General features: G+C 53.9%; 1 protein-coding gene and 1 pseudogene across 15 annotated transcripts in view; one reads left to right on the top strand and one right to left on the bottom strand.

Moving 5' to 3' along the window:
• Positions 1–16,365, bottom strand: part of CAMTA1 (calmodulin binding transcription activator 1) — an 892,953-nt gene that overhangs the window by 747,166 nt on the left and 129,422 nt on the right. The gene's annotated exons all lie outside the window — the stretch shown is intronic.
• Positions 14,100–14,511, top strand: LOC137209892 (protein FAM136A pseudogene; annotated as a pseudogene).

The raw sequence follows: 16,365 nt of genomic DNA, 5'->3' as shown, positions 1-16,365 counted from the left end.
TTCTAGACTATATATAAAGAACTCTCAAAACCCAATAATAAAAACACAGGGAACCCAATTTTTTGGAAATGGACAAAAGAGTTGAACAGATATTTCACCAAGAAGACACAGGGGTGGCAATTAAGTGTGTGAACATCATTAGTGATTAAGGAAATGCAGATTAAAACCACGACCAGGTGCCACCAACCACCTACTGGAATGGCTAAAATTAAAGCGAATCCAAAACGGAAGCAGACTCGCAGACACAGAGAACAGACTCGTGGTCGCCAGGGGGCCGGGGCGGGGCGGGAGGGGGGAAGGGGGAGTGTGGGAGTCTGAGGTTAGCAGATGCAAACTGTTACATAGAAGATGGATAAACAACAAGGTCCTACTGTAGAGCCCAGGGGGCTATAGTCAATAGCCTGTGGTAAACCATAATGGAGAAGAATAGGAAAAAGAATGTGTATATATATATATATATATATATATATATATATATATGTATGTATGTATAACTGAATCCCTTCACTGTACAGTAGAAATGAACACAGCATTGTAAATCAACTATACTTCAATAACATAAATCTAAAAAAATAATAAAAAGAAAGCGAATGACCATACAAAGTGTTGGCAAGGATGTGAGGGAACTGGGACTCTCATGCCCTGCTGCTGGTTGGAATGGAAAGTGGTACAGCTGCTTTGGAAAGCAGTTTGGCACCTTCCACATGATCCGGGCTTTCCACTTTTAGGTGTTTACCCAAGAGAAGAGAAAGCATACGACCATGCAGAGGCTTGCACACGAATGCTCATATCAGCTTTATTTGTAAGAGTCAAAAACTGGAAGCAACCCAAAGGCCCATCAACAGGTGAATGGACAAATCACCTCCTATCCACACAGTGGAACACTGCTCTTCGATAAAAAGCAATGAACTGATACCTGCAACATGGATGAGCCGCCAAATAATTGTGTGGAGTGAAAGAAGGCAGACGGAAAAAAGAGTGCAGACTGTATGATTCCATTTCTATAACACTCTAGGAAATGCAAACTAACTATGGTGATGGAAAGCAGAACAGCAGTGCCAGGGAAGGAGGCGGGGCGGACCTGGAGTGAGGAATTACAAAGGGGTCCAGGACACTTCTGGGGCGGCTGGGCATTTCATTCTCCTGATCTGGTGATGGTGATGTCAAAACCCACCAAGGTGTACATTTTAAATATGTGCAGTTTATCATATGTCGATGATGCCTCGGTGATGCTATTTTTAGATAAAGACTAAAAAGGTGAAGGGGGCCCCTGGAGCTGTGTGAGGAGGCCCCCAGGATGTGTGCGTGCTGTGAGCAGGGAAAGGAGAGAAAGGAGCCAACAGGAGGAACAGTAATTTGCCCGTGACTCGTGGAGGAAAAGCGCGCATCAGAATTCATTCATTCATTCATTCATTCATTCAGTAAATTGGTGTTCCGAGCCCTGAGGACACAGAGGAAAATATGGTTCTTCTCCTGAAAGAAATTGGGACAAGAACCCTGACTGGTGGGTGCATCACTGTTGTGTATCTTGGCCATAAATTCGTACCATGTGTGCAGGTGTGCAGTGTGAGTGCGCCGCCAGGCTCCCCAGCGGACTGACTTCAGACAAATCACACAAACACTTTGTGCCTCTGCGTCCTCCTCTGTAAAATGAGGATAACAGTCGTATCCACCCTACAGGGCTGTTATGATTCAATCAATTAATATCTGTGTGATTCTTAGAAGGAGGCATCGTAAGCACTCAACCAAGAGCCATATTTGGTGCTATAATTATCACTGCTTTTATGACTAACCCTTCTCAGAGACACCCACCAAGATGTAAAGATAAATCCAGGTGCTGAGATAAATGACTGATTCTACTTGTTTTTCTGTCTCTCCTTACTTTTCCTCATTAAACACGTATTACTTCTAAAGTGAAAGTTTTAAGCAAATGCAAATACACAGATGAACAAATAATCTAGAACACTCGACAGCTCCAGTAGGTACCAGCCCACACCCCCTTTGAACAAGCTCCCTATGGGTGCTCAGCCCGCACCTTCCCTCCTTCCTCAGACAGCCTAGGAGTCTCCCCGCAAAAGCCCCGACCAGAACCTTTATCTGCAGCAGGTTCACAGGTGGGAGGTGTGAACAGAGGTTTCTCTTGGCCCCGGCTTCCTGTAGCCTTTTATGCGAATCAGACTGAGGGCATCTCTGCCCCAGGCAAGGGCTGGTGCGTGGAACAGAGAACGGAAGAATCAAAGCCATGTGGGGCGTGGTCCCACCTGCTCCCGCCCTGGCGCCAGGTGACATGAGGACCCCAGAGAGGCCCATCGTCCCCAGCAGGGGTCTTCTTCCTTACGTGGTGCCAACTGCATGCACCCTATGCCCCAGAGAACAGAGAGGGCTGCTGGGGGGGTGGGGGGGCGGTGCAGCAAAAGGGTCCCTCAGCCCCCAAGAGGGGCATAAAGCAGCTGAGGAAACCTGGCCCTGGAGAGGCCAGGGGACAGGGGGGCAGAGCCGTGACCCATACGGGGTGGCAGCCAGGAACCTGAGGAAATGGCAGTAACTGAGGGCCAGACCCCTCCCGCCACCTGCCCCTCACACACCGACAAACCCAGTGGTGGTTTAGGGGCAGCTTTAAATGTGCTGAGAAACCCCAGAATTAAATGAGATTATGTTTCTGCGTCCTGGTGGAAGGAAGGATTGAAGTAGAAACTAAATTCCGTATTGGAGAGACAGACAGACAGCTCCGTGTCGCATACCCTGCGCTGTGGCCTGAGGGTGGTCTCTGTCACGGACTTATCTGCGGTCACCACTGGCTGAGGGTTTGTCTTCAGCGGATCGAAGCAGCGCGCGACACAGTGAGGAACGCGGGTGCCAGCCCCGTGGAACAGAACGGAGGGAGCCCTGGACCCTGTCTGGGCACCGGCTCTCCACCAGGGGGACAGGCGTGTGGATGGATGATGACAAGTCTCCAAGGTCCAAGGGGAGGTGAGGCCGGCTCGAAGCTACAGGAGAGGGCATCTGGACAGATCTGGAAGCATCCAGAGACCAACACGGGCATGTGAAGCCCAGCAAAGACAACTTAAGTCTAAAGGGTGGTCCCCCCACCAGAAGCTCACAGCTGAGCGAAGGGGACAAACGTCATGAGAACGAAACAAGGACGGCCTTGGGAGGGTGACCACGGAGTCCCCAAAGCGCTCACTGACGGACTCATGTCGTGTCGTGAGGGTTTCCATCCATCCTCCTCGAGATGAGAGAAGGGCCAATGCAACACGTTCCCAATAAAGCCAAATTGATTTCATCTGAAGAACTGTCCTTCATCCGGAGATTATGTCCTTCCAACTTTTCTGTTCGGAAACGCCGATGATATATGGTCGCTGGAATTTTTCAAAGTCTTACTTGGCAAAATTCAAAGTTGGCGACCCTGAACGTCCCTCCTGTTAAAAAAATTCCCGGCTCTGAGAAAGCGCTCGGTGCCGAGAAAACAGCACGATGCAGACGGGGTCTCTGACGGGACTGAGGGGCTGGGGGCCTCCTTTAGACGGGGTCTCACGGACGGCCTTTTTGGGAAGCAACATTTAAAGTGAGACCAAAATGAGCTGCGGCAGCATGGGAGCGGCTGAAGACAGAGAGGCCAGATGGAGGCGACAGCAAGAGCAAAGGTCCCGCCCGAGTGCCAATGAGCTGGGTGAGATCTTGGAACCGACCCAGGCGAAGGAGGGAGGGTGCAGTGGCCGCAGCTGGAACGGCAGGGAAGGGCCTGTCTGGGAACAAGGCAGGCAGGGGCATCTTCCCAGGGGAGACGGAGGTAATCAACTCTTCCCTGGGAGGGTTAAGATGGGGAAGGCAGGTGGGAGTAAAGGTAAAGAGGAGGGGCTGTGTGAGAGCAGGAATAGCACAGAGGACCTGGGGTGAAGAACCTGTTTAATAAGATGCAGCCCTGCCCGCCTGGTGTACCATCGGCCTAAGACATTCGCACCTGCTGAACAGGAAGGTACAGACACCTGGTTCCTCCTCTGATGCTTGCAGAGTGAGCACGGCATTTTAGAAGTCTTTTCAGACTCGCTGTCTTGTAAACCGAGTGGTTTGGGGGCTCCCTGCCCGTTGAAGCAACGGATTTCAGTACTTCAGGCAGAGGAGAGGACACGTCACCCACCAGAACAACAAAGGGAATTCTCAGCTCTGAACGGCTGGCATGATTTTTGTTAGTGTAAGCAGCATGGCCGCAGATCGGAGAGCATTTTGTTCAGAGGGAGGGTTTTCGGAATCCGGGGCCTGGGTTCCTCCTCGAGTGTGGAGAAGATGCCCCTCCGCACCCTCACCCTTTGGCTGATGCCCAGGCGGGAGGAGAATGAAATGCAGAGGGAGGGAGCGCAGGGAACACCCCTTCCTGTCCCGAGAGACTGGGGAGGGGCCGAGAGGGAGGATGGAGGTGGGCACGAGACCCTCGTCACCTCTCCCACACACACCACCCCCCAGATGGGTACCAGGAGTCTGAGACCTGAGGGTCAATGATCTGCTTCCTGGGTACCAAGGAGGAACCAAAGGCCCTAGGAACACGGTTCCCAAACTGTGCACCCAGGCACCCTGGAGAGCCTCCGAGAACTCATGAGACCACAGGATATTTTAAGTTATGGAGGGAAACAAGCAATACTACATATCTGTCGGACTCCTGTCAGACACCACTGGAATAACAGTTTCACCGTGAGATGAGCCTACGAGCCTTTTGAGGACATCACGTCACTGTGAAGCTGAGTTTTCAGTGATTGCTGACATAAGAAGGACCTGGAAAAAATCCGGATGGAACAGGAAGTGGGGTTGGCGGCACCCAATCTGACTCCGGGATTTGAAAAGCTGTCCAGCCCCCGATGGTCACACATATCCCATTAGTAAGTAACTGGGTAATTTAAGAATGAAATAAAAAATTATGAGTATGATATTTTCAAGCAGCTGTTGTTAGGACACAAATATTTATTAAGGCTTTTGGATCTAACTGCTTAATAAACGGAACTGTTAAGTATTCTTAATAAACGGAACTGTTAAGTATTCTTTGAACTATTAAGTATTCTTAATAAACGGAACTGTTAAGTATTCTTAACGGAACCGTTAAATATTCTAGGGATGCCATAAAAAAAAAAAGAAAATCACTGAGGCACTCGGGGTGCCAAGAACCAAGAAAGTTTGGAAACTTCTGCTCTGGAGCAGGTAGATGGACGAGACGGAGAGCAATCGTGGACGGCGGCCCGCCTGGAGCTCACGCTCAGGCTGCCGCGTACTGTTCTGGGCAACTGACTTTGGAACAACTGGTTTCATCCGCTAATAACCCTCTTTGTCTTGAAGAGGAATCAGCCCCTACACAGGAGGGTGCAGAACTCTGCTGGGCACAGAGTAAGTGACCAGCGAGTGGTGACTGTTGATCATTCTTATCATTATTACCTTTATTATGGATGTGATACCCCTAGAAGGCAGGGGCACAGAGAGGAAATAAGGCCCCTGCAGCCGTTAAGGCAGTGAGGGGAGGAGCCCCCCAAGACCTGCCCCCAGGTGGACAGACACCCCCAGCGGGTGGCTTTGTGCCCCATGACCTGCGGGCCCCAGCGCCTCGGTGGGAGAAGGCGGGAAGGCTGAGGCCTCTGATGGTCAAGATGCGGAGGCCGCTTTGGAAGGGGCCTTGGAACGCTGAGAAGATAAAAGTGGACCAGCTCCACCTCCAGGGCTGCCTCCCCAGAGGCCAGATGGGCCGGTGGTTCCTGGGGCTCATCCGTCCAGGCTTTCTGCAAGCAGCACCCACGGAGCCACCCGTGGAGTGCAGGGAGCCCTCCCTCAGCCACCACCAGGCCACGAGCACACACCCCTCCCCAAACCCCAAGGCGCAGGGGGAAGCGGGGGAGGGGCGCTCCAAAAGACTGAACAGGGACCCAAAACATCCAGGCAGAGAGGGGTTCCCTCAGGGGCTGATACAAGCCATTCGACTACACTCCCAGAGTGGACCTAAAACCTAGGAGCCCAGCCCTCCGCTCTCGAAAGCAAGGTCAGGCCACGTGGAGAGAAGGAGAGAAGCTACGTTTTCTGTGCGCACCTGGGGCACAATGTAAGTGGACCGGTGACCCTGCAACACACGGGCCGAGGCATCAGAGACGGAGGACGTGAGTGAAGGTGAGCCCTGGGCCAAGCCAGCAGGGCCCACCATGGAGCGGCCCACGGCCCCGTTGCCCCAAAGGATGGATGAGCGATTCCAAAATTCCCCAAGTCCCCAGGCTTCGGGCACCCGCCACCCCAGGGACCTGCAGCCCCCGAGGGCCCAGTGGGGCCAGGGTCAGACTGTGTGGTCCACTCGCCACACCCAGGAAAGCTAGACTAGGTCTCACGAAGAAAACGCCCAGAGAAATCCGACCACGAGGCAAACCCATCCTGCCAGAGTGCATCAAAATCACTGTTTGCAAGATTTCTATCTGCCCCAGTTGACTTGTTTCAAATCCGAAGTGCCAGATTCCCGGTATAGTAATAGAAGGGGTATTCATAGGCACTCCGGCTTCCAGTAAGATGCAAAAAACTTCGCTCACATTTTTTAAAGTTTATAAATAGCCTCGGAAAAGGAGCTGGAACACGCTTCTTAGTAAATACAGCTGACCCATTTTCCTCATTCTTCACCAGGAATAAAGCGACTGTTACCACGGAAAGTACAGAAGAGTCTAAATATATATTTCCTCCTCACAGGCACCAGATCAGAAAAGCAGCGTCGACACCCAGGAGGCGAAGGAGGGAGAGGCCAGGCCCCCGGTTACCAGCCCGCACTCCCGAGGGCCAGGGTGGCAGCGGGTGCCTCTGGGAAGCCCACGCCCCAGGCCTGACTCTCGGCTCCAGCAGCCCTGCTCAAGGTCATGGGGCTCGGCCAGGCCTTCCTTGACCTGCCTCCTCCCCAGCAGCTCCTGTGTCCCCACCGTCTGTCTCCCCAGCTAGTAGGAAAGTTCCAGAAGGGGGACGTCGCCCCTTGGGTTCACTACTTACACCTATTCCTGGAACCTAGCATGTGGTAAGTCAACTCTATGAAATGAACGAGGAGGTGACAGGCGGGCCTGGCTGGCCTGTGCTCCCAGCGCTGTTTCTGATCCTGTCAGCCTCCATCTCGTTTCTACGCAGGAACGTACCCAAGTCGCCCCTTCATCTGAGAAGCCGCAAGCCAGCTTGCGTGATGGCCTCGGAGGGGGTCCTTGTTTCTGATGACTTCCATACCTTGGGAAACTGTTTTTCCCCCTCCTTTTGGCAAGAGCTGTAGTATGAAACAATTACCCACCAACCCAGCAGGTCTCAGTGATTCGGAGGGAAAGAACGAGGCCTCTGGGCAGTCCGTGGTGAAGGTTAAGTGTGTCTGTCCATCCACTGCTCTGTGCCGGGTGCTGGCGCCTCCGCAGGCCCACGGGTAGACGTCTGGCCAGCTTCCCCGGGAACTCATTCACGGCCCCCATGCTTCGCCTGGCGCTGGTGGAAGAGAGGTCTCAGAGGGGCTGCAGGCTGGGCAGAAACGCAAAGCCTTCCCCGGTGTTTTCCCAGGAGTCGCAGGGGATGCGGGGGGCGGGTACATGGTGGGGCAGCTCTGCAGGACCTCCTGGGGACGGCGCCTGTCACCCTGAGCAAACAAGAAGGTTCCCCCCGAGGCTTCAAAGGACAGAGGTCTCTGGGGTGCCTGCCACCCAAGCAGGGAGACACACGAACAGACACACAGCTCGTGGGGCAGAGGCCAGGGACACCCCAGAAGGCTTTCATGGGAGCCGGGGTCCCTGTGGAGGCAGGACACTGGGCCAGACCCGGGCGGGGCTGGGGGATCACCTGGTGTCCAGTAACTAGGAAACAGTGACGGACATGGACTTCCTGCCCCAGCTGACCCTAAACCCCTCGTCTGGGCAGCTCATCCCCACGGAGAGCAACCACGCGGGACCCTCCCCAGGCTGGTGGAAACCTATCTCCCTGCCCCACCTGCTCGCACTTCACCCGGTGCGGCTTGAACAGGTTGCCGGCCCCGTGCTGGGGGCTGGGCTGTGGGCGTCCCCACAGGGCCTGGCCACGTGGCTCTGGGGTGGCCTGCTATCCCTCCTCACCTCCCTGCAAGCCCTTACAGACCTCCCGGACGGGGAGCTGCAGAGCTGAAAGCCAGCAGCCCACGAGCCCACCCCGAGCAGAGGGATTTAATAAGGGTCTGCTGTCATCCCTGTCCACGCTCTGGTCCCAACACGGTGACACGAGGAGGCCCCCAACCTGATCACGGATACTCGGGGGCTCAGGCTCGCATCCCCCACACCTCTGCACACCACTGGGCCTGCGCACGGCAGGTGCTCAAGCAGGGCTGCAGGCCGCCTTCTTATAAAGAGTGAGCGCTTGGAGTTCTGCGAGTTTACGCTGTATTCCCGAAGTCTCTGTTCTTTATCAGTTATTTCTCTAGATTAACTTTTTAATTCATCATCTCGCTTATGATCATCAAAGAGCTTAACTGGTACTTATTTGATGGAATCTACCTTATCTATGAAATTTACTACTTCAGAGAAGTGCAAGCAGCGACCAGCAAGCAGAAACCGCCCCCCATCACCAGAGAGCCACCTGCTTTATCCTCCACCAGACTTGTTCCTGGAACAGGTAAGGGGAGGGGGGATCTAAGGTCCCAGCACCCCAGATTAAAACCTGGCTCTCAGGGGAACTTGGGAGCCATGGGGTGGCTTTAGAGCATGTCAGCCAACCCTTTGGCATTTCTCCCAACAAGAAGGGCATGTAATTCCCCCCTCCTTGAATACAAGCTCACAGAAGCGATGCTATGTGACTTCGTGAAGGCAACACAGCTAGCTTCCCCTGGGTTCCCTGTCAGGACTCGCACCTCTAGGGCCCACGTGAGAAGTCTGGCTGTCCTGCCGCTGCCGTGGAGACCACACAGAAGGAGGGAGGCCCAAGGAGCCCCCCGCTGCTCTGCCCCCAGTGGTTTGCGTCTTCCCAGACACGGAGTGAGGGGCCCTCCGGACGACTCGGCAGCACTGGGACCCCGAGTGAGGGTCCCTGGCCCGGCCCAGCCACCCCCAGAACCAGGAGAGGTGATAATAATAAAGGATTCTGCGAAGCCTGAGGTGACTTGTTATGAAGCCAGAATTAGCTGGAACGATACACAAGCCTTGCTGGCCATGGGGCTCTGGCCAGACACCTTCCCTCCTTTTGCTCGCCTGAAATGAGGGGACCGGGGACCAGGAACAGATTTTTGCTGGACTTTTCTCTTGATTTTAAAAAAACGAGAGACAAAAAGAAAAATCAAAACAAAACAGGTATAATGGAACAAATTCTTCATAAAGTTAAATTCATTCCGTTTGAGAAATACTCTTTATATTGCAATTATGTCCCTCTTATATTGCTGGTATTAGAATATTCTTCCACTTATGAAATGATGATATAGTAGCTGGCCTCTGGCTTTTAATGGCCTCACTTGGTCAAATTAAAACTTTTAAAATTTGACCAGTCTGTGACATCCAAAGTCGGGGATCCACCTGGCCTCAGATCACTTCCATATCTGATAGGCCGTGATTTAAGAAATTCCCTACAGAAAAGGGGAGCTACCTCTCCTCCCGCCAAATATACTCCACAAAGCCCTGCCCCGGCTTATGAGCTCAGACACCTGGCTCCGGTTTAACACGGCTCGTTGGTCACCCAGAGTCGGTCCTTAACAGGCCTGCAAGCCCTTCCACCCGAGGCAGCCCCCTGCCTCAGGCCCCTGGCGTGCCCACCCCGCTTCTGGGGGTGCCCACTCCTCCCACCGGGCCCTGCAGGGCTCCAGGAAGCCTGAGTGGATGAAGAGCCTGAGGCTCAAGCAGAAAGAATTCCTTCAAATCCCAGCAAAAAGGGCCTCGCTTCCTAAGCCCAGCGCCTTCTCCAGCAGCATCTGGCCCATCCGAGGCAGGGCGGCTCGCCCCAGAGAGAAACACACAAACCTCCAGAAAAGGGTGTCTGTCAGCAGATCTGCACTTTCCAAAAACAGCGTGTTTCCAGGTCACGGAACAGAGAGACGCCAGCCAGAAAAACGCTGTGGGCTTGATTTCTGAAACGGTGAAGCCGCCTGGAAGCGTCTGGCCCTCTGGCCTTGCAACCCGGCCAGGTTCACATCCTTTTCTCCCCTGCATCAAAGGGTCTGTGGCCATGGAGAGGGAAGGTGCAAATCCCTCTAGCCATGGGACGACGATCAGGGTGTCACGGCAGGATTACTGGGCTGGAGCGTTTTCTAACCCTCACGGCATCGGCCGCCCTAAAGCACCCGAGAGCCGGCAGCATCCCTCCCTTTGCCCAAATCCAGGTGTGCGGTGGCCCCAGGCTGAGGCCCCTGAGGGGGTCCAGGCTTCCCTGGGAGGGGGTATGGGCAGGACAGGCTGTGTTGATGCCTTCCTGATGCCACATAAATACCATTTTGAAGCCACCACAGTATTTCTCGAGCACAAACAGTACAGTAAAGCCAAGACATTTATATGCAGTTGGGAGACATTTATCCTGTGACAACATTCTATTCCAATGACTTTTCTATTGCCACCAATGATTAATGATGTAAATTCTGTCACTTGGGATGATGGATGCAGGGCAGCTAAGGGGCCTCGCATAGATTACCCAAACCCCGGCTTCCCATTGGCTCCCAGGACAAAAGTGGCCTGGGCTTCAGTCAAGCGTAAACGTAAAGTTCTTTGAGATTAAAACAGCAGTCTTCTCGCCCAGAGCGGCCGGTTCAGGACTGGGGGAAAGGCTCCTCTTCCTCAAACATGTTTTCTCTCTTCGGCGTCAGGGCCGCTCCATGAGCTCCAGTCAAGAAGTGCATAATTCTTTGCAGAGAGGAGCTGGGAAGGCCTTCGCCACAGCAGGAAAGTTAGAGGCAGACGAGCAGGGCCCAGGGCCTCAGGGGGTCTGGGCCCCCAGGTGCTGGGTCTGACGCAGCCCCACCAACCTAGGTCCCAGGCAGACCGAGCTCCTCCCTGCTTCTCTGCTGTGGTCCTGCTGGGCCACTTGGTCCAGTGACCCGCGTCTTCTCCCAGGGCCCCAGGGTCTCTGAGGTCCTGCCATTGTCCTGCACCAAAGAGGGCGAACGTCCCCCTTGAGAAGGCCTCGCTGCTGCTGCTTGGCGGTTCTCCCTCTGTCTCCCCTTAAATGCTGTGTCTCTGGGGGGCTCGCTGAGGCTCTCCTTCCCTCTCACTCCACTGCGCCCCTTGGGGGCTTCTATCTACTCCCCGGGCCGTAGCTGCTGCCGACTCCCGAAGCTGTGTTTCCCAGGCCCTCCTTGATTCTGAGCTTTACACTCACAGATCCTACTGCCCGCGGGTGTCTCCTAGAGGCCTCCAACCGCAGGCTTCCGTACACCCCGGGGTCCCACGTGGCAGTGAACGCGACCTCCTCCAGCCCAGCAGGCCAAGACAGAAGCCCTGGAGCTGTGCTGGCTCCCCTCCGGCCCTCACCCTCCAGGTCGGACTGATGACCAAGTCCTACAGAGTCCTCTCCTTAACAATGTCTCGAACCTGTCACTTCTCTCCCACTCTGGCCCAGTTGTCACTGAGATTAATGGCAGCAAGTTCAGGGTCTCTGAACAGTTTTCCTCACGTACGGTCTTGCCACCGTGGCCCTTCCTCCGAGCAACAGAAATCGTATCAGCCGCCTGACCCGGGCCCCCCGGTGTCTCCCCAGGCTCGTCACACACGCTGGCCACCGCCGTCGGGGCTCCGCTCCACCTGGGGCAGAGACAGCTCCAGCACCCCGACCTCTGCCTCGCTCCACGCTGCACACTCTCTGGACTTCGGGCGGTTTCTCGGACACGCCGTGCTCTGGATGCCACATCTTCATGGGGTAACTCCACCTGCCTGGAACAATTCCCTCTCCCCTGCCCCCTTCACCTGCGACCTCCTGCTCAGCCCCCAGGTCTCAGCTTAGCCATCGCTCACTCAGAGAAACCATCCCTGACCCCCCCACCAGAGCACACGGGCTTTGCTGTGGGCTCCAGGAGTGGTCTGTGATCCTGTCCTCCTACCCCCTGACACACCGCCCCCTCCCCACGGGGTGAGCTCGGGGTCCTCGTCGATCCTGGCCATTAGCACTAGGCCCGAGCACTTCACACGGCGTCAGCGCAGAATAAGCGTCCGTTACAGGGTTGCTCAGTGGGGACACCGAGTAGGGAACCTCTCTGCATGTTGGGCATCTCCCCTCCCACCCGCCCTTGAATGCAAAGTCCTTGAGGCCCAGAACTCTGACAAGTTCGTTTCTGGACCCCTGGGGAGCCCGTCACAGGTCTTGCACAGAGTAGGTGTTCAGAACATGTTTACGGAGAAACCAGCAGAGAAGAAAGAAAAAGACCTCATATAAAAAGCCCAGGGAACCTAGAAAATCAGTCGCCTCATTCATAAGGCAAAGGCTTAAAAGTTTAAAGATGGAGAGAGAATGGATGTGCAGTGCGCAGCGAGCATGCGGGCCTGTAAATCAAGCCGTTGTAAATGCCACGGGAGAGCGGCTCGGTTTCCCTGCAGAAACGCGGGAAGCAGCTGTAATTCAGAGGTAAGGCGGGCCTTACAGGAACTCGTGGGTCTGGATTCCTGGCACTCCTAACTCAATTTGGCCATCTCTCTCAGCGTCCTTTCTTGGAAAACAGATGCGCTTTCTACTTTGTGATGCCTGGGAAAGGCCTGGCTCTGCGCTGACAGGTGGGGGAGCCCCAGCCAGGGAGACACCCGGAGAGTTCTACTGTCCTGGGGATTCCCACCCGGTGGCAGGAGAAAGCACAGAGGAAGAACGCAGACACACTGTGTACCCCGGCCCCCTTCTCGACCCCTTCCCAGGCAGCGTGGTCACCTCCGAGGCAGCTGGGCCTGGGAACAGGAGGGCGTTCACAGGACGTGCCCTGGAGACTTGGGGGCTCCACTGCCCACACCCAGCGTGAGGGACCCACCAGAGAGCAACCGGCCACAGACCGGGGTGGGGAGGGGGGCATCGGTCCCACGCCGGCGTCTGGGAGTGGCATGATGCTGGGACCAGACTCTTGTTTGTAAGGTGGAGGGCTACCCCGCCTCCAGACCCCGACCTCAGAGAAAGGCTTGGTCAGCAGCAGGGCTGCCTGTTCGCCTTCTCAGTGACCGTGAACATCACTGACTGTATCCTCCTCCCCAGACCAGCGTCTCCCACCATGCCAGTGGCCACAGCTGCTGGAGGGGAAGGCCAGAGGCCCATGGCTGCCTCTGGCTCATTCACCACATGGGCCCTCATGCCCTCCACGGCACACCACCTCCTCTCGCCCCCAGGCTCTGCCCGTGGACCTGCCTCCAGCAAAGAAAGTCCAGCCCTCCCTCTCCATCCAGGCTGCGCTGGGCTCCCCCATCTTGAAAAGCAAGGCTCGCTCAGCTCTATTCTCCCCATCCCCCCTCCTCTGGCCACTCCTCACCTTCTTGTGAAACTTCTCAAACTGCAGTCACACCGACACCTCACCTCCGAATCAGGAGGCTGGGCAGGAAAAGAACTCAGGAGCAAGTCCCCAAGAGGACCGGACAAAGGAGTTATGAGATGCAGAAATTCTGAGACCTTCGAAAACTGCTAGATTTCTTAGTTGACTGAATGCACATACCCCACTACAAAAATTATCTTCCAAGTCTGGTTTTTAGGTTCCTGGAGTAAAAGAAGTGAAAAATCTAATTTTTGAAACCTTCATAAATATGTGCATTTTTGTGGCTAAAACTACCTAAATGAATCCACTTTTGCCTGACAAAGTAGAGGAATCCAAAGCTCCTGGATTTTAAAAGTTTCCATTAAGGCAGCTTTTCTTTTTTCAAAAAATAGTGACTAGAAAAATAAATCAGAAGGCTTCATGAAGCCCAAGGCCAATAGGAGACGGCCAGGACGAGGCTCCCTGACAAGTCCGGCAAGCCCGAGCAGGGCTGTGTCTCCTACTTTTCTTATTTCTGAAGCAGCTCCGGCCAAAGGCGTGCCTTTGAATCGTACAGAATTAGAATTCGGCTGTGGTTTTTTCCCAGGCAGTACAGTATGTCTCCATTGGTGCTACAGCAGGCTCGTAAATTAAGATAAAAAGCTGGTGAGCATGTGGGCGCCGGCGCGGCAGGGAGCTGCGCGGGGTCGCCATGGCAGAGCTGCAGCAGCTCCGGGTGCAGGAGGCGGTGGACTCTGTGAAGAGTCTGGAGAGAGAACATCCGGAAGATGCAGGGCCTCACGTTCCGGTGCAGCACCGGCTGTTGTGAGGACGACCAGGCATCCATGCAGCAAGTGCACCAGTGCATTGAGCGCTGCCATGCACCTCTGGCTCAAGCCCAGGCCCTGGTGACCTGCGAGTTGGAGAAGTTCCAGGACCGCCTGGCCCTGTGCACTATACACTGCAACGACAAAGCCAGAGATTCAATAGATGCGGGGAGAAAAGAGCTTCAGGTGAAGCGGCGGCTGGAGAGTTGCGTGACCAAGTGTGTGGATGGCCACGTGAACCTCATCCCAACCAAGACCAAGAAGATGAAGGAGTCTCTCTCGTCCATTGGGAAATAGCTGTCTGCTACTGGCCATCGGGGCTGAAGGCAGGAATCTATTTAAAAAGAGGAACGGGGATTTGGGTTTTCTAAGGAAAGTTTATGAATGAGGAAATTAAGGATGGCAGCAAGTTTAAGGCCTATGTCACTTGCCTCTGGACACTGGTTCTTTGTGTGTGAATCCTAGAAAGTGAAAAAACCTGGTGCTAAAATTTGGGTCAGAGATAGCACAGGAGAGTTTCTGTGAGGCTGAATTTCATGTGGCCAGGGCTTATCCCGGCAACAGGGAGTCTCCCTTGCACCAAACCAGAGCCCTCCAAGGTACCAGATTCTCTTAGTACACAGATACCAGCAGGCTGGCAGGTTCACCTGACCCGCCTATGAGCTGGTGGGGTGTGAGGAGAGCTGTTTCTGTTCGTTGCCAGCCTCCTGTTTGTCTGAAAGATCACTACAACATGTTCCACAAACTGGAAGTAAAACAAAATCCAGGAGGGTCACTAATTTAGAAGGGGAAAGGGGGCCTCTGGGGCTTTGTTTTGCGTGGTTTTGTTTTATGTACAAGGGCATGAAGCTACTTTAAGATGTAGAGTTGGGGGGGGTAGTTTGGATAAAAACTTTAAAAGGGTCCTTGCGGATGTTCAGTTCTGGCCGTCGGAATGTGCATGTGCATTTCTTAAAATTCTCACACATGACATCTTTCAGCCTGGAGACCCTGCAAAAACATAAGAAGTGCTATCACACTGGCAGGGGAAGCAAACCTCCCCTCTAACTGGCAGCCGTGATGAGCCCTGAGGCTGTCTGCAGCAGAGTCAGCAGAGTGACAAGACAATCTTGCAGTGACACTCACCCTTGAAGGGAAAGGGGATTTTGACTGTGCTGTATGCTGGTATTCAGGAATGAACAGCGAAAGAGGAATTGTTAGCTGCTTATTAATTAAGAGAGTTATGAAGTACTGGCTTTGGAAAAATCTGGTTTCCATAAAACAAAATAGAATGAAAGCCTAAACCCAGTATTGCTTACTTTGTCCCCTGTAATAACAGAGCTCTGTTGAAACAATCCCTTGGCAACACGAAGGTCAAAGGAGAAAAAGTCAGCAACTCAGGGGCGAGCTGTGACTCCTTTAGAGCAAAACACGGGACAGCCCCCCGTTACCAAATACCGCTTGTGCGACATGCATTGTTCCTGCCGCAGTTCAGGCACCTTATCGTTTTATTAAGGACCTTGTTGTGTTTTTACCAACTTATTACTTGATAACATAGCCTGTCTGTTTGCTGTTTCAAGACTGTGACACATTTCCCTAGTGGTTTGGTTTTAAAAATAAATAAGACTTAATTTTTCTTCAAAAAACAAAGCTGGTGGGATGGAGACAAGAATGTGTTCCTGAGGAGGGGAGAGAAAGCAGCAGAACACTGGCCCCAGAGTTGGTGGCTCCTGGCACCTCCCTGGCTAACAGGGGCTGCCCGTTTCCTCAGACCTGCTGAACTAAAAGCCCCGACTTCCGCAAGCCAGGCCTAAGCGGGCTGCATCTCAAAGAGGGAAAGGTCTGTGACCCAACCAATGCACCTGTGCCACCCTCCCTATGGGTCTGCCTGGGACCAGGCGCTGAGAAGAGACTGAGAGCACCCCATGTGGCCTACAACTAGTACCACTGGCCAGAGGCCACGATAAATGGCCATGGATGGCCACTAGCTAGGCCATCCTAGCTAGTAGCTCTGTGTGTGAATTGCTCTGCCTTAATTCAAGTGCACATTCATTTACTTGAGAATTCAGTACTTGTTAAATGTATCAGGTGCTGTCCTAACACCAGAGGCACAACAGTGGAAAAGCCCTGCCTTCTTGCAACCTACATTCAACTGGGGGAGGCAGGCAGCAA

The sequence above is a fragment of the Pseudorca crassidens genome, chromosome 2 (genome assembly GCF_039906515.1).
Source record: "Pseudorca crassidens isolate mPseCra1 chromosome 2, mPseCra1.hap1, whole genome shotgun sequence".
Taxonomy (NCBI): domain Eukaryota; kingdom Metazoa; phylum Chordata; class Mammalia; order Artiodactyla; family Delphinidae; genus Pseudorca; species Pseudorca crassidens.
This window is presented reverse-complemented; position numbering and strand designations above follow the sequence as displayed.